The following is a 19,111-nucleotide window of genomic DNA, read 5'->3' as shown; positions in this document are numbered from 1 at the left end:
GCTTGTAATGTCCCGCTAGTCTCTCCACAGATCAACCTCTGCTCGGGGGCCTCCATTTCTTCGATAACACTCTCAGACCCCAACTTCGACTTCCCTGCATCCTTGCCACCATCCAAGACCGGCACCTCAATCTCAACATCTTCCAATGCCAAAACAGGGGACTCTGTGGTTTTCTCCGAATGACCTGTAGTCTTCGCATCATCTTCTTTATCTTTTGGCACCCAAACTTTACGTGACTTAATCACCTGAAAACTCTTGCTGCTCTTTCCTTCCTTCTTGTTTGCCTTACATGTCTTTACGTTATGCCCTTGCACCTTGCACACGGAACAAAATGCAGGTAGTGTTTCATACTCAATTTCTTGGAAAATGCTTGTAGGATGTCTCGGTGTCCCAATCCAAATGGAATGAATCAGCTCATGATCAATATTCATTAGAACACACACCCTTGCACCATCAGTACGAGTTGCACAGCGTGTCGCATTATCTCTCCTTAAAAAGATTCCAATCGGTGCAACTATATTCCGCAAGAACGCTTCTTGATAAAGATTTGGAGGTAATCCGGGCAACATGATCCAAACTGGAACCAATGATGGTTCGTCGTCTTCAGTAAAATCAGTAGACCATTGAAAGGGTCTATAAGCAACCCCTTCAATATCACAGCTTTCACAGGACAATGATTTCAAGAAATCATCTTCATCTGAAAATCGCACAAAGACATTCCGAGCCTTCCGCATAGCTGAAACGACTGGCTGATTCGTTAATCCCCATCTGCTATGAATGAACCCTCTGATGCGATCCAAAGAAGGTCTTTGTCTTAAGAATTTTAAAACCATAGAGAACCGAAAAGGAACAGCCGAACGATCCAACTCCTCCTTAGTAAATTGCACAAAGAACTCACCTTCAACACATTTTGGAGGCCTGAATGGTATCGAGACCTCAGGGAGAGCCTGAGGAACCTGGGAAACCAATTCGGCAAACGTGCGTGTCTTTGCATGCGACATGTGGCAGCCCCCGGAACCATCCATGCACGGAATAGACTGACTAAACTAGAACGAAACTCCAAAATCAAACTTGAAAATCTTGGAGCATTCTTGGAGAAGACTCGGTCAAGTAACGTAATATTTTAGAAGGAACTTCATTCCTTCTACCCTCCCACCTATCCCAAAAAAATTTGGACCATTTCTCGATTTGTGCGTGTCATCCTTGCGCAGGGGCCATGCTAAGTTATGTTTATGGGACATATTGAAAAGCCCAATTGTGATTCATTAGACAATTTGAAATAGGTCTCGTTCCAAAAAATATATATATATATATATATATATATTTGGTGGATTGTAGAATTTTTATTGGGGCTCGATAATTAAGTTGAAACCCATTTAAAAGTTTCTGGATCAAATGGGCCCCATTTAAATTTTTATTATGCCAAAAATAATGTTATAAGTCCGAAACCATTTATTAGGCGAGATGGGCTCCTTTTAGAATTTAAGATTTTTCCCATTCAGATTAGTAATTGATTTATTTCTTAGAATCCAAAACAAGGACCCAAGAGAAAACCCTAGGATCCAAGGCCCAAGTACATTTGCTAAAACTTCCAGACTAGTTTATAAGCTGCATGCAAGTGGACTTCTCACTCCTCTTTTGCTAGGGTTTTCCACTAGTCCAGCATAGTCTATATATACATACACGCCTTGGAATATGACTCAAGCATAATAACTGCTTCTACCAACTATGAGTAATGTTGTAGCGCAGTAGCCCCACATGCACGTTCTCATCCCCTTGCACATGCACATGCACATGCACTAAGGTTTTCTTTTCCAAAAGCGGCATATATATATATACATGTATATATATATGTATATATACATGTATATATATATATATATATGTATCTGTAAGATATAAATTCACGCATGTCTACTTTTGCCTTCTTCACAGTTTCTTCCTCATCGCATACGTTCGAGAACCACTGCATGCTTCTCCACGCCAACAACAACAACCACCATCACGTTAGCCAAGCATTCAAGCTGCCACCATGAAGCAATATGTTGTGATGAAAATATCTGCAAGTGCACATAATCGTAATAAGTAGTAAAGTATTTTAAAGAAAACCGATGTCGAACCCACAAAGATTAATTATGCTATTGAGTACTGAGTTTTACTAAATTAATTACTATTTAGAAAACCAAAATTTGAAGAATAGATTATTTACATTAAATTGAAGAAATGGATAGAACACAATGTATGGGCAAAAGCTTTAATTTTGCATTACATGAGTGATCATATTATTCCTTTATTTAAAGAATATGAAACTGATAAAGAAATTATGGATGCAATTGAAGCAAAGTATGGTTTAAGGTCGGATATTTATATACAATTATTATTGGATAAGTATAACCGGACTTGTATGAAAGAAAATTATGATATTGGTGATCATGTACTTCAAATGGGGTTAATTGGAAAAGAATTACATGATGACGATCATCCTCTCACTGATAAAATGCAAGTTACAACCATACTAAATAGTCTTCCTTCATATTGGGATCACATTGTTACTTCTTTAACACACAATGGAAATGAAGTAACAATGATATCGCTTCCAGTACTTTTAATACTTGAATGAGAAATGATGAAGAGAAGGAATAAAAATAGTGAATCATCCAATTTATTGATGGCTCAGGACAAGCATTCTACACAGAATAAGATGAGGCCAAAACAGTTTAAGAAAAAAAATGGTTAAAAAGGAAACATAATAAACCATTTTCTGTAAACTGTTTTAAGTGTGGAAAAAATGAGCATTACAAATCACAATGTCATAATAAAAGAAAGCACAAGAAAGTAAGAAATTATACTGATAGTCTCAGAAGTAATGCTAGTGGAACTAGTATCAGATTCATGGTGGGTTGACTCTGCAGCAACAAGACATATATGCAGGAATAAAGACATGTTTGTCAAACTTGAAGATAAACAAACAAGAGAGCACAAAGTATATATGAGCAACAATACATAGTGCGATGTCTTGGAGCGAGGTACATGTAAATTTAAAGTGAATGGTTCCATTATTTTACTTAGTGATGTTTGATATGTACCTAGTATTCGTAGAAATTTAGTATCAGTGCCTGTACTAGATCAGAAAGGCTACACAGTTGAGTTTAAGTCTGGAACCGTTGTAATAAGTAAGGGTAATGTATCAGTGAAAGGCGTAAAAGATCACGATTTGTATGTACTAATTGTTAATATTAATAAAGCACCTATTTCTGAGTATTTGAATGTGTCTACAGATTGTGCATATTTATGTCATTTAAGATTAGGCCATATAAATAAAAATAAAATGATTAGAATGTGTAAAAGTGAATTAATACCACAAATAAACTCAGATAATTTTGATATAAGTGAACTATGTATCAAAGGAAAAATGAGTAGTAAATCTTTTTCAAAAAGTTGGAAATACATGGATTTACTTGAAATTATACATTCTGATGTTTGTGGACCTTTTAAAACAAAAACTCATATAGGAATGAAGTACTTTATTACTTTCATTGATGATTATTCAAGATATGGCATATATACTTACTCAAGCATAAATCTGAAGCAATTAAGAAATTTAAAGAATTTAAATTAGAAGTAGAAACCCAGTTTAGTAGACCCATTAAAAGGTTGAATAGTGATAGAGGAGGAGAATTTGAAACTTTAGATAATTTCTGCAAATTGAATGGTATAAGACACATTTATACTATGCTATATAAACCTCAATAGAATGGCATTGCAGAAAGGAGAAATAGAACTCTATTGGATATGGTGTGATGAATGATGGCATATCATGCTGATCTACCAATACATTTTTGGGGTGAAGCATTATCTACTGCTATATATATATTGAATAAAGTTGAAACTAAAGCGAAACCTCTTACACCTTACGAGTTATAGACGAGATATAAACCAGATTTAAATAAGATCAAAGCGTGAGGTTGTAAGGCACAAGTGCTTATCCCAAGGCCACTAATGGATAAATTAAAAAGTAAAAGTTGAGAATGCAGGTTTATTGGGTATGTAAAAAACGGAAGTGGCTATAGATTTTATCATTCTAAAAGATGATTGATAGAAAGTAAGGATACCGTTTTATTGAAAAATATGAACCTTATTACTCCTGTTGATCAGATAGATTTATTAAATAATTTAGAGAATCAACAGATCTCCATAGAGTCTGACAATGAGAATTCTGACAGTGGGAGTAAAAGATCGAGAAGACCATCAATATTATTTCAAGACCATTATGCAATAAATACCAGTTTGGAAAATTTAGATAATGATCTTGAAAAATTTTCTGAGACAGTCAATAGTATTGATTTAGATAAATGGCTTGAGGTCATGAAAGATGAAATAGAATTAATAAAAAAAATAATGTTTGAGAGTTAACAGATTTTTCAAAATATAGAAAAGCTATTGGTTATAAATGGATTCTCAGAAGAAAATTTAAAGTTGATGATAGTTTGGAAATGTACAAAGCAAGGTTAGTGGCCAATAACCAGGTGTAGACTTTGTGGATACATATTCGCCTGTGGCGAAGTTCACATCCGTAAGGATCATCATGTCCATTGTTGCTAGGATGAATTTGGAATTACATCAGTTAGATGTAAAAATAACTTTCTAAATGGTGAATTAAAAGAGGATATCTTTATGATTCAACTAGAAGGATTCCAAATTAAAGGACATGAAGAGAAAGTCTACAGGTTGAGTAAGTCACTATATGGATTTAAGCAATCTTCAAGACAGTGGTACTTGAAATTCCACCAACCCATTTTGGAAATAGGATATGAAATGAGTCCACTAGATCATTGTGTATACATATGGAAAAATGATAATAAATTAACATTATTATCATTGTATGTTGATGATATATTAGGTAATTGTCTAGATATGATGCATGAAACAAAAGAATTCTTGAAATCTAAATTTGAAATGAAAGACATGGGTGAAGCCGCCTATGTTCTTGGTATAAGAATTTCTAGAGATTGAAATTCAAATCTGTTGTATTTAGATCAAGAAAAATATCTAGAAAAAGTGTTTAAAAGATTTGGTATAGAAAATTGTAAATCTTTAAGTATGCTTGTTTACAAAGCTCATACTTTAAATAAAAGTATGTGCACAAAAGATGAGGAGGAAATAAGTGAAATGCTTAAAGTTCCCTATGCTCAAGCTGTGGGAAGCCTTATGTATGCAATGACAAGTACCAGACCAGATATTTGTCATGCAGTAGGATTGGTAAGCAGATTTCAATCCAATCCAGGTAAAGAACATTGGTAAGCAATGATGCGTATATTAAGATATTTAGAAGGTACCAAAAATTTGAAATTGTGCTTTGGAAACAGTGATCTAGAATTAATCGGTTATAGTGATGCTGATTTTGGAAGTGATGTAGATGATAGAAAATCTATAACTAGTTATATATTTCTATTTGGTGGAACAACAGTTTCTTGGTTAAGTAAGAAACAAGGTTGTATTGCTAAGTCTACTATGGAAGCAGAGTATATTGCTTGTAGTACTACAATGAGTAATGCGGTGTGGATAAAATGCTTTGTTGAAAGCTTGAATTTGGGTATATCCACAGAACCAATCAATGTGTTTTGTGATAATCAGTCTGTCATTTCATTGATAAAAAGTGGAACACAGAGTTACAAGGGAAAACACATTGATGTGCATTATCACTATATTTTAGATATAGTGGAAAAATGTGAGGTCAAGGTTAATTTTATTTCCTCGACCGAAATGGTAGCAGATCCGATGACCAAAAGTTTATCTCTGGAGAAATTCAGAGAACATGTGACTAGAATGGGATTGAGAGAAACATAGGTGAAGCAATCTCAACATGCATAACTCACCAAATTTTGGGGACACCTATAAAATTGGAGTTATGGCTATACCTAAATGAAAATTTCAGTCATTTGTAAAATCGCTAATAAGATGATCAAGAAAAACCTCAACAATGGCTTTAGGGTGAGTACTTGACGAAATTTTAGTGCAGGTTGATTAACCAAGTAAAATGTCAATCGTGGTAAAGTCACTAATAAGGTGATTAAGGAAAGACTCAGGTGAGTAAGTATTTAATGAAAATTCAGTGTCATTCACTAAAATTTTAGTGAAATGTGATTTGATTACTCAAGTAAACGGTTAATCATTTGCAAAGTCGTTGATAAATTGATTAGGAAGAATCTCAGAAAGAGCCTCCAGAGGAAGTACTTAACAAAAGTTCAGAGCAGGTCGATACATGTGTTATGTATTCGGCTGAAGTCTTCAATTGTGTCAGGGGAATGAATAATTGATCCAGTCACGAAGAATTGATCTCGTTCACTAAATTTTTCTTTTTAGTGAAATGAAGTCACTCATAATATGTGATCAGTGGGAGCACATATGGTAAAGGGTGCGGTCATATAAGGTAATGATAAAAACGTGTGCACGTAAAGGCTTGTCATTCTTTGACGCCAGAGTAGTAGATGAGAGTTGAGTATTGGAAAGCTCATATTGGTACCAAGATAAAATACTCAACTGGATCATCAACGTTTTGTGTGATCAAGTGGGAGATGTTATTTTAAAGGGTGTGATCACCAAACGGTGTACCCTTTGGAATGACATCCTCTAATATGGTGATGGTTCACATAAATGGTGATGTTTAAGGAAGTGTCAATAGACACAACCTTTTGATTTAGTCAAAAGGTTGTGTGTGACTAGTGAAGTGTCAAGAGACACAACCTTTTGATTTAGTCAAAAGGTTCTGTCACCTCTTAAGGTTGTGACTTTTAGGTTACCATTGGTTTACCAATGGTTGTGCCCTTTGCCAATAGGTTGTGTCACTTCTTAAGGTTGTGACTTTTGGATTACCATTGGTTAACTAATGGATGTGTTATTTGCCAACCGGTGCATGATGGCCTATAATTAGAGGTCATTGGCGCACAAATAAATGCACTCAATTCTCTTTGTTCATCACCAACTTGTGGGACAAATACCCTCACAGGAGTGTCACCATATTGCCAAAATTTCACTTCCATTTGTTCTTTATTTCTTAACAGAGTACTCTCTGGTATTAAAGTCAGTAACGTGGGCCAAGACTACCAATTCTGGTATGTTTCTTGTATATTTGATTATTTTTGTAGATGGTCGCTAACTCGAACCGGGATTACGGGTGGGTAGCGGAGCCCGCACCCTGTTGTTGCCCTGCCCTCCTTCACCTCGCCCCGTATTTGGCACCCGTAGCAGTGGCGAGGGGCAGGGAGGGCCCAATCCTGCCCCACACTTATATATTTTATTATATAAGTATATATATTTATATATTTATACTATACATATTTTATAAATATTTATTATTTATAATATATATAAATATGATAATATAGTAATATGTATTAAGTAGAACTTTTACTTAATATTTAGTGGAAGTTGTAGTGTAATAAAGTGACCCTTTTATAGATTGTTAATGCAATACAAGAGTCCAACATTACTTAAATGTGAGACTTATATTGTGAAGGCAATATATAAAAGTGTCATCTTACTACACTACAACTTACACAAAATATGCACTAGCAAATTTAAAAGCTACAATTTACAAATTGTAAATTTAAAAACTAACAAATTTAAAAACTACATAGTTTTTAAATTATAGTCATATTTACAAATTTAAATTTACAATGTGTTTTTTATCACTTTTGGATCCAGAAATAATTTTTGGACCTATTGGATTGTAATCCATTATTGAAGTAGGTAGGGGTGGGGCGGATTGGGAGTTCGCCCTGCCCTCGACTTGCGGAAAGGGGATCAAAACCCGACCCACACCCATGCGGGGCAGGGGGCGGCTACCCTGCACAAAGGTGCAGGTAGCACCCCTAATCGAGATCACTATTCTTTAGAATATACAGATGACTGATTAATGAAGGGGAAAATCGTCAATATGATCATTAGTTGTACCAACTTTAGATGCACAAAGAAGTAGTAAAGAAAGATTTGACGCTTACTCCTTGTTCTAGTGAATGATTCTAATGAAACGGTTGGTTTCTTGATTTCAACCAAATAATTACAAAGGCCACCATTAATTAGTCTGTGATCATATTTTTCTTGAATCAGATATTATCTTACTGTTTGAGTTTGAAAGGGGAACTTTTCATCGGTTTCATGAGCTTGATTGGCATTGTATATTGACTTGCGAGATGTTGAATTTAGTTTTACTCAATAGGTATATATGAGCACTAAGGATGGGGATGGAAAAGTGACAACCTTGTCCAAGTGGTTGAGGAGGAGGCTAGTTCCTTGATATCAAAGATTGATATAATGTAGATTATACTTTGGATCGTAAAAATTACAGAAAAAAGAAAAAGAAAAAGATATTATGTATAATGAAATTTTGATATTTTTAAAAAAATTTGATATCGTATTTTACATTATAAATATTTTAAATGAATATTTAAAATATTGGTGTAAACTAATAAGTTATTATAACACCAGAATGTTGCATTAACAACCTTAAGATTGTGTTTGGATGTTAAACTGAGCTAAGTTCTTTATTAATAGTAGTGAGTTGAGTAAGTGAAGTGAGTTATGTGGAGTCGATCTCAAAATAGTTTAGAGGTGTTTTGATATTAAAATGAGTTTAGTACTATTTATGAGAAATTGAAAAAGATTGAGAGTCTTACGTATAAAGATGTGTTAAGTTGAAAAAAGTTGTGAGTCTCAAGTGTAAGGAGGTTTTGAATTGAGATGAGTTGAGTAATTTGAGAGTTGGGTATTTAGATGTTAGACTCAACTTAAAATTAGACTGAACCAAACTGATCTTACATGAATCTTGCAACCAAACAAAGTGGTTTTCGCTGCAGTAATAATACCATAGTTTAGTTTTAAAAAAAAAGGAGTAATTCTACATACAACCATGAAGTGCGTAAACGCTACATCATAGCTTTGAAAAATAGTGAGATCTACTATTAAAAATTAATTTTTTTTTATGCGGATCTCATATTTTATTCACTTTTTTCAAAGCGATTACGCGATGATTACATAATTCAGGATTATAAATATATTTTCTCAAAAAAAAAAAACCATTCATCTCACCCACTAGTCGTACGCGCACACACAACCCGACTGACTGATTAATAAACCCAGCCAACCCGATGGCGACTCCACGGTGGCTTCTATTCTGCCGGCGAACTTGGGGTTGGAAGGCGGCCAGCCAGCTCCACCAGCGCCTTCGGGAACTGACATGACCGGAATATGCTTCAGGGACCAGCTGTGGCTCAACACCTACCCTCTCGACCGCAACCTTGTCTTCGATTACTTCACCCTCACTCCCTTCTACGTCTGGACCTGCAACAACGAGCAGCTTCGCATGCGCTCCATTCACCCACCTCTCGTAAGCTCCCCCGAAACCTTCCCATGCAAGAAGGTTCCTCATATCAAATATTTAGTGCCTTTTGTGATGTTTATGGTGTAACAATTCTTGACTCCTTGAGGAAAGCTTCTGACATTCCATAGCTACCGTTGAAAGGTATCTCTCAATTCAGATGCTATCCTCGAACCTTCACAACCATAGAGCCTCCATACCAAAAACAGTACATAACGTTAGGTAAGCCTCATTGTTTTTCTTCTTCCCCCGTTTAGTCCTTGATTTGCAATGAATTTTGTTATTTATTTCTTTGTTAGTGTCGTGGCAAGCTCTCGGGTTTCATTCATTCAAACACGCACTCTTTGCTTTTAACAGCAATGGACCAAGGTCCCTTAGACAACCTTTAATGCCTAAGTATGTTCGGGTTAATTTACCTTGCTCAAATGTTGTTTCCTCTACTGCGTATTAACCATTGTTTTGAAATTTGGTTTTACATCTTCGTTGTATCATAGAGCATTGGAACTAGACTTGGACAGTGTCGTTCTACAACTTGTTAATTTGGCAGGTCATCGCGCGTGATTAGGTACGAAATTCAGAATATTAGACACATGTTGGCATTGTTATGTGTATGATAAAATGGTTGGAAGTTGCCGGAGTTTTTTTATTGGGTTATGTTTGAATGGTAGGACCTATAAATGATATTGTATTCTTGTATGTTGCTGGCCGGGTGAAATTGTTGGTTGTTTGAGTCATTAAGTGACTAGTTTATTGAGATGTTGCATTGTGGATTTATAGGTGGCAGATTGGATTGATGGGTATGATTGTTTAAACTGTTATTGTGATTGTTTGAATTTGTTTTTACTTGTTGAATTTGTTTTTACTTGGCTATTGTCTAGTTTGAACGTTAATCAATAGATTAACGAGGGTTGTTGCGAGTTGAGTTGTATATGGAGTTGGTTATGATGGATGATCTGAGGTTTGCGTGGAATGTGCCATGCAGGCTTATTTTGTTGGATTCGTCTTGATGTTGGATTAATGGTATTGGATGTGTAGTACGTTAAATGGATACTCAGGTTTCAGGGGTAATTGTTTTGTTTGTTGTTGGGTTATATGTTGTCTATAAGAGTTGATGATAAACTATTTTGGATTTATTATGTTGCTGTTAGTTTACAAGTAACATGTGGAGAGTGGCTAATATAGTGTTGTGGGTTATTCTATGTTCTAGACTAGATAAGAGCTTGTTTTATTCTATTCTTATGAAGGTGGCAGTTTTTGTTAGCTAAGCTAAGTGCTAGTGTGAGTATTAACATGTGAACAAATATTTTCTAATTTAGGTGATTGTGACACTACTATATTACGATCCCAAAACGTAGATAATATGTTGCAAGGGTCAGCTAAGCTAGGTTTTTATGCTAGATTTGCATAAAAATGAAAATGAATTGAGGTTGATTTGTAAAATGTGCATGTTGTGTTTTAAAAGAAAATGTGAAAATAACCTCAATTATGTGTTCTGCATTTACTCACGAAATCTGTATGAAAGAGAAAAAAATACTTTTTTATATGAATAGTGAAGACATAGGCAATATTTGATACGTTTCTGAAATGTGCAAAAGTGCGAATATGATATATGAGAATTTTTGTACATCTTATACGAAAATGTTTTGGATATATTTTTGATCATATAAAAATGATATGAATATGTTCATGAGCACTTTGTTTGATATGATATGCATATAAAAAACCTTTAGCATGACTTTCTGTTTTTATTCTAATTCTGATTATGCTTCTGATATGATACTTCTGATTCTGTTATATGGTTGGTACCAACACTTCTGATATGATATGAGTGTACCCACTTTGAAAACAAAGTCGTTTTCTCGTATTCTTTCATGTGTGCACTCTCAAGACTCCGAGAATGAATAAGGAAAAGTTTTACATTCTAATATTGCCTAGTTTGACCCTCGAGGATAACACAACCCTAATACGGGAGTTAAACATGGTATATAATATGACATGGTGATATGATATGATATAATATGATACGATGTGATATGAAATGATATGATAATATGAAGATGTTTAGTCATATTATGCCAAATGGTCTTTCAATATAAACAATGGGTTTTTTTTATGAATATGAATAGTTTAAAAGGTCACTCTAATATCTTGATTAAATGTTTTAAGATATGTATATTGAAATTGAAATGTTTTGTTTCTCTACATTCTGAACTCTCTGAAAAGACTCATATTTACATACTAGTACATATGTTTTGCTTACTTAGTTGTTGATAATTCACTCTCTTATCTTCACAATATTTTTCAAATGATGTTGATGGTTTGGCTGGGGATCAAGAATAGAAAAGTGAGCAAGCTAGGCTAACTGAGGATAGGGAGTTGAGTACTTAAGGGCACCATTGCTAATAGAAGAGTTTCGTTTGATTATTTGGATTTCATTATGTTATTTTACTTAGTGAGACTTATAGAAATTACAAGTTTATTATGTAGAAGTTATTGAGAGATTGTGGAAACGTCAATTTATGTTATTTGAGTTATTATGTTGATAACCTTGCAGAGAAAATTTATGTATTAAGTTGAAAAAGATGAATTTATATTTTTAATTCGAAACTTTTGGAGATTATATGTTTATTGGGAGACATGATTATAGCTAGTAGCAAGTGGTAATTCTCTGACCCATCCGGGTACGGGGCGTTACAAATATAATGTTACACCATAAATAAATACATACAGACAACTTTCTAATATTACGAGTACTGATGGTACGTGCCTCTAATTGAAACTGCCGATAACCTTGAACTAATGAATGAGAGAGCATCTTCACTGCAACTTGGGTGTTATCTATGTAGTCATGATAAACTGTTTCGAAGCCACCCTTTCCAAGAAGAAAAATGCTACTTGCAAGTGCATGGTGTAAATGGCTTGCAATCAGCGTAGCCACGCCAGTGTTTTTATTTTTTCTTCTCTCTTAATTTCGTTCTATCTCTCTTTAGAAATTTTCAGTTGTAATCCCTCCCTCTCCTTGCCTCCAATCGACCGACTGATCCATCTCCTTTCTCCTCCAACCGACCTCTCCCTCTTTCTCTCCATTTCCTTTCTTTCTCCCTCTCCATATAAGCAAATAGCCACCATTCTAAACAAACTTCAATTACTATTTTTCTTTCTTCTTTTTCAATGTTTCTTTGTTTGCATTTGCGCACAGAGTAACTAAAAGACTGGATTAAGGAAACAATCCCTCTCTAGTCTCTCCCCGTGGATCCCTACCAATTAGCGGTGTTTCTCCAGTAATCTCATTCTCAACATTACATTCATCTCTATTTCTTCTTCTACATTTTTGAGGAACATTTGCCGTTCCTTGTCCCCGGACCCAACCCACATACCCACAGATCCTCTCTTTGACCCTCGATGAGTAGTGGTCCAGGGAGCACGCACACCAGTCTGGACTATGATCGATGCTCGTGCAACTGGATGGATGGGCCACCTGGTGGTGGACGGCAGAGCTTCAGTGGGCCGGTGCTCATGTGGTGGGTCCGGTGCTGGGCGAGAGGGACGGTAAAGCCGATGCTTGTGAGACTGGAAGGGTGGGCCGCCTGGTCATGGACAGAGCTTCAGTGTGGTGGGTGAAGCCAGTGCTGGGCAAGAGGGAAACTCGACGGACGCAGAGGGAAACTTGATGCTGGGCGGCAGACGCAGAAGAGAAAAAAATGAAGAAGGGAGGGTTACGGGCAGAGGAGAAAGAAGTAGGGAGAAAAGAAAGAAAAAGAAAAGAGAAGAAGAGGGGGGAAGAGCTAGACACTGTTCTATATAATATTATTGATTTGTAGTCCATATAAACAGTTCTTTTTAACTTTTTTTTTATTCTACGTAGGATGTCGATTACCTACTGCTTGCACGCCCGCTTGTACCCAGCAGAAGTGTTTCAAGAATTCTCTTAAAGTTGCTGGAAATTTTTAGTAGTTCAGAGCATGTAAATTGACGTTGTAAAGACTCCAATTAATGACATATTCTGCATGAATTGGATTCAGTCTTTACCATCGTATCTGGAAAACAAACATGGTGATGTTAGGCATGACTTTTGTAAAGAGTGTGTTTATATATATATATATATATATATATATATTTATATTGGTCTTACGTACCGTGTTTTGTTCTCCTGTTAGTCCCCCAAAAAATAGCCACGGCAATCAATGTGAAGCAATCCACCGGCGGCGGATGCTACTACTATTGGAAGGAAAATGCTACATGCCCCGCTAGGGGCTCCCGCTGGGAGCTTCCACTGGGCATGTAACATTTTTTTATCTATTTATTTTAGTTTTTTTAATATAAATATTATTAATAATTTTAAATATTTTAAAAAATAAAATAAAAATTATAATATTATTAAAAAATATTTTTTTAATCAAGAAATAGAATAAAAAATAATATTTATTTTACTTCGTGATGAAGGAAGTATTTTTTAATAATTTTTTTTACTTTCTGATTAAGAAAATGTTTTTTAATGATATTTTTAATTTATTTTATTTTTTAAAAGTGTAAAAAAAATCTATATAAAAAATAAATTAAAAAAATACACATAAAAGAGTACATATTAAGCCCAACAGGAACCCCAGCGAAGCTGTAGCATGTCCATTTTATATATTTAAAAAAATCATAATATTATTAAAAATACTTTCTTAATCATGAAGTAAAATAAAAAATTATAAAAAAATATTTTTTATTTTACTTCGTAATTAAGAAAATATATATTTTTTTACTTTCTGATTAAAAAAATATTTTCTTAATAATATTTTAAATTTATTATTTTTTTAAAATGTTAAAAAATGTTAAAAAATCTATATAAAAAATTATTTAAATAAAAAATATATAAAATAATCCTACAGCTCCCAGCAGGAGCCCCCAGCGAGGGCTGTAGCATCACCCCTATTGGAATAACAGTGTTGTTTTTCTTCTTTGGGAAATGCTATATCTCCCGCTGGGAGCTCCCGCTTGGAGTTCCCGCTAGAGATTAGTGTATTTTTTATGTGTTTTTTTTAAAATTGTTTTTTATATAAATTTTTTTAATAATTTTAAATATTTTTAAAAAATAAAAAAATTTAAAATGTTATTAAAAAATACTTTCTTAATCACGAAGTAAAATAAAAAATCATAAATAAATATTTTTTTATTTTACTTCGTGATTAAGAAAGTATATTTTAATGAATTTTTTTTTACTTTCTAATTAAGGAAGTATTTTTAATGATGTTCTAAATTTATTTTATTTTTTTAAAAATATTTTTTATAATTTTTTATTTTACTTCATGATTAAGAAAATATTTTTTAATATATATTTTTTTACTTTCTGATTAAGAAAATATTTTCTGAATGATGTTTTAAATTTATTTTATTTTTTTAAAACATTTTAAAATAATAAAAGATCTATATAAAAAATTACTTAAACAAAACACATGTAAAATAACACTACACCCAGCGGGAGCCCCCAGCGGGGGCTGTAGCATCACCCTTCTTCTTTTTGCAAGAACGGGACCCACATAGATCTGGATTTTCTCCCACGCTAGCAAAATAAGGCATGGAATTTAATGACGAAGCGATTAGTTATCCTTTAGCTTCTTCGCTCGCTAGCTAGATATATACGATCGATAAATCAATTTCTTTGACAAATATCATACCTTAATGATAGTAAACCATTGTCCCTTCTTTCAATTAGCTCAAGTGGAACTGAACCTGTGAGCTTGTTTCGTTCTAAGTTTCTGCGAAGGCAGAATGATTATGATTTCCGCTTAATTCATGACCCAGTTCGAGTTTTGTTAGAATCAGTCTTTTAATAAAATAAAAAATGGTCGAAGTAACTTACAAGACCCTCAAGTTTGGTAACTTAGACAAAAAATCAGGCACTGATCCAATCAAGCTATTGTTTAATAGATCCCTGTAATAAGGAATCATTACAATTTTGATAGTGATTGTCGAAAATAATTGTGAAGTAATTAGGATTTTTTATAAGAAAAATTCTATTCACGAGCTAGTCATGTGGAGAATGCACAATGTATAATCTTGCCTGTTGATATCGCAGGATTTAATTTGTAAGAAAAATTTTCAAATTATAATCTTACAAATTAAATCTGCATGTTACATCAATGATGTGAATGGTATGTTCTCCATCAGCTTATGAGTAGAATTATTCTTTTTATTTGTTTGATCATGCGAATTATTCATACTTACAAAGATTGTAACATAGTGAGATTTGATATATCAGCAGATATCTCTCCGGTCAATCCATTGGAGGACAAGTTCCTGAGCAATTTACATTTTCCAAATTAGGGATATATAGTTGAGAACAAGTAATTGGAAAGTGATAAATAAGCTGTTCAAATCAAGGAAGGAAACTTACAAGGATGTGATCCTGCGGACATTATTATCAGCATCATAGCTACAATCTAGACCTTCCCACGAGTACTCTTTCGGGGCACATGGATCTCCCTGCCAATTTCTCTTTATTCCATATGTTGATTTGATCTTTCTGATGGCATCAACTAAAAATTTTCACACGCAGATATATATCCAAGTCAGTCAAATTTATGCAGATCAATAGAGAATGAAGTACGTACGAAACTGATAGAGAAAGCATATAATTTATTTGTGTGGGGAAGAACGTACCATCCGCTCGGTCTGTTTCTGATGGCAAGAAATCTTTCACAGAATATATCTCAACTGGGTGGAAGTGTAGAATTTTCCGCTTTGAACATCGAGAAATTATACGTCCCTCCAGTCATGAGCGATGGACTGTACACAGTAGTTGTATACAGGTATTTAGGAACAAGAGGTCCATACCTGTATTCCCCATTCAGAGTAATGTAGAATGATCTGGACTGTTTGGGTTCTAGCTTTACGACTTCTGCAAAGTGCATGAAGACATAGAATTGGGTATTCGGATCGTCTGCTTCCCAATAGAATTCCATGGGAGAGCTTTCATTTATTGGGGTGGCTGCAGTACTCATGACAACAGATGCTGGTTGATAAGCATTCTGACTTTGGGAATCAATTGTAAGTCCTGTGCTCAAGGCTTTCCACTTATTGTAGTTATAGGGCGACCAAAGGCGATCAACCCACAATCTATGCTTACGAAGTCTGAGACAGATAAAACAGAGAACAATATCTTAGATTTATGCATGCATGGTTAGCCCAACAAAAACCAATTAATACTACGGACGACAAGATTTAGAACGTCATACCTGATTGATCCTGGGCATGAACCAGTGGTAGTATAAGAGACAAAACACCAAGAAATGCAAAGATGAAAGGTTGGAACCCCGCCATCACTAGAGAATTAGTTTCCTTCTTGTTGATGGGAACAATGCTGCGGACACGTTTTGAGCCATCTAATTAGGGTTTTATATACTGCCAAAGCGTAGTGAGAGAACTTGAGCAAAGAAGTCGTCAATGACAGCTCATCGAATTGTTTAATTGACATGTTCGCAGTATGTTTTTAATCAAATTTTAGAGTGAGATACACATAATATGCGATTTTAAAATATTTATAATTAATGTTACGAATGTAGTAATTAACTTATCCCGACCATAAATATAATGGACTCTATTAAGTTATTAACATAATTACAGAGGATCTGGTTTATAGTTTCATTAGCCAGTACTTAAAAACAATAATCAAATGTTAATTAAAGGTTTACGGGCAAAGGGGAAACCGGTCGTATTTTAAAGAAGGAAAACACTACTGATCCTACCGAGGATCGCCACCGACATTTTGTACCGATTTGTTTTTTTGTCTATATTTCATAGTTAAGGATGTGTTTTTTAATGAGTTTGTATTTTTTTTAAATATTTGAAGGCTTAAAAAAACACAGAATAAAAAAGTGCATTTTGCACTTTTCGGTAGAACTTCTCGTCACCAGTACCTCTCGGTGACCCTAGCAGGTTCCCTTTATAGAATATCTTGAATTGGATTTCTAAAGATTAGTCCATCTGGCAATGATTAATTACGATTGTAAAAAATTTGGGAAATTGATGAACTAGACCAAACAATTGTATTCGGTCCAGTTCCAAATCAATATGGTCTGGTTTGGTATCGATTTTTATACAGTAAAACTGATTGAAAATTGGTTCATTTTTTATTTTGAGTTTTAGAATATGAGTTCAAATCAAACCAGACCGGTACATATATATATATATATATTATATTTTTAATTTTTTTATATTATATATAAAATATTTTTTATATGATTTATTTATAATATATATAATTTTTTATATTATATTATCTATATTATATGCTAAATTGTTATAAAATTAATATAATGTAAAATTTTAATCTTAAACATGAATATTAATATTAAGTTATTAATATAAACTACTTTGGGTCAATCACTTGCTAAAGTTTTGCTAGAGTATTATTTTGTTTATTCGTAAAATTGAAAAAATCTAATCAGATAGGACCGAAATCGAAAAAATACTTTCGGTTGTAAATCGGTCTGGTCTCTGTTATTAAATTTTCAAAACCGGTGTATACCGGTTTGGTTCTAAAAATGTCTAAAACTGGAACGAATTGTACCAATTACACCCCAACGATTCAAGAGGACATAGTCAAAATTTCTAGATTGATAATTGGGAGATTTGGCCTTTCTATGCTACCACGCCTTTATAGAAACACTCATTTCTCCCTCTAAAAAGACTTAATACGAAGAGTGAGGTAACTCCTTATAAAGCTCAGGATGAGTTTGTCCCTAAGCCGTGTGAGACTCCTCAACATGCCCCATTTCTCGTGGGCCGATATTTTCGGTACCATCATCATGGGTAGGTCAGAGGAACCCATCATCAATCATAGGTTAAGCTTCTCTGATACCATATAGAAACACTCATTTCTCCTTATAAAAGACCTAATAGGAGGAGTGAGATAATTCCTTATAAAGACTAGGAAGAGTTTGTTCTAAGCTGTGTTGGACTTCTTAACACGCCCCCTCACGTGTGGGTCGATATTTCTGGTACCATCATCGTGGGTAGGTCGCAGGAGCACATCATCGATCATAGGTTAACCTGCTTTGATACCATATAAAAACATTCATTTCTCCCTATAAAAGTCTTAATAAGAGGAGTGAAGTAACTTCTTATAAAGCCCAGGATGAGTTTGTCCCTAAGCCGTGTGAGACTTCTCAACAGCCTTGGCATAAATTAAAGAAACATAATACTCTTAACCAATCATAATTAATTCAATAATGCTACTATGCGCCCAAGTTATATAAAAGTTATTTTCGTATTATTTAGTATGATGTGGTACTATCATTATATAATAAATGTCACGTTGTTAAAAGATTTTCCTAAATGCTGATTTTTAAATGACATACATAGTATATTTGATAGGATGAAAATATAGGTATTCATACTTCGAAAAGTATTTTAATGGTTGGTGCTAATAAATATATATATATATATATATATATAAAATAGATGATAATGACAAATATTATATACATGACAATAAGATGGTGGAAGGGATATTCCCATCCCCTCCTCGAGATTGGGCCTGGGCGAGAGACTGAAGCCCATCTCGTCCTAGATTGCTCCCCTCCTATGGGCCTAGGAATCACCAACAGAACTAAGCCCACAAGCTGTATTAGAGGAAAAAGGATACTCTCATGTGGAAAACAAGTCGGGGGAACAGACAGGATACGCTAAACCTAACACCCTTCTGTGACACCTAGCATTTAATGATCTAAGCCGGCAAGTGAACGT

General features: G+C 34.3%; 1 pseudogene; it reads right to left on the bottom strand.

Moving 5' to 3' along the window:
* Positions 1-1,165: 1,165 nt before the first annotated feature.
* LOC118344099 lies at positions 1,166-1,322 on the bottom strand (annotated as a pseudogene).
* Positions 1,323-19,111: the final 17,789 nt, after the last annotated feature.

Source organism: Juglans regia, chromosome 12 (assembly GCF_001411555.2).
Source record: "Juglans regia cultivar Chandler chromosome 12, Walnut 2.0, whole genome shotgun sequence".
Classification (NCBI taxonomy): Eukaryota; Viridiplantae; Streptophyta; class Magnoliopsida; order Fagales; family Juglandaceae; genus Juglans; species Juglans regia.
This window is presented reverse-complemented; position numbering and strand designations above follow the sequence as displayed.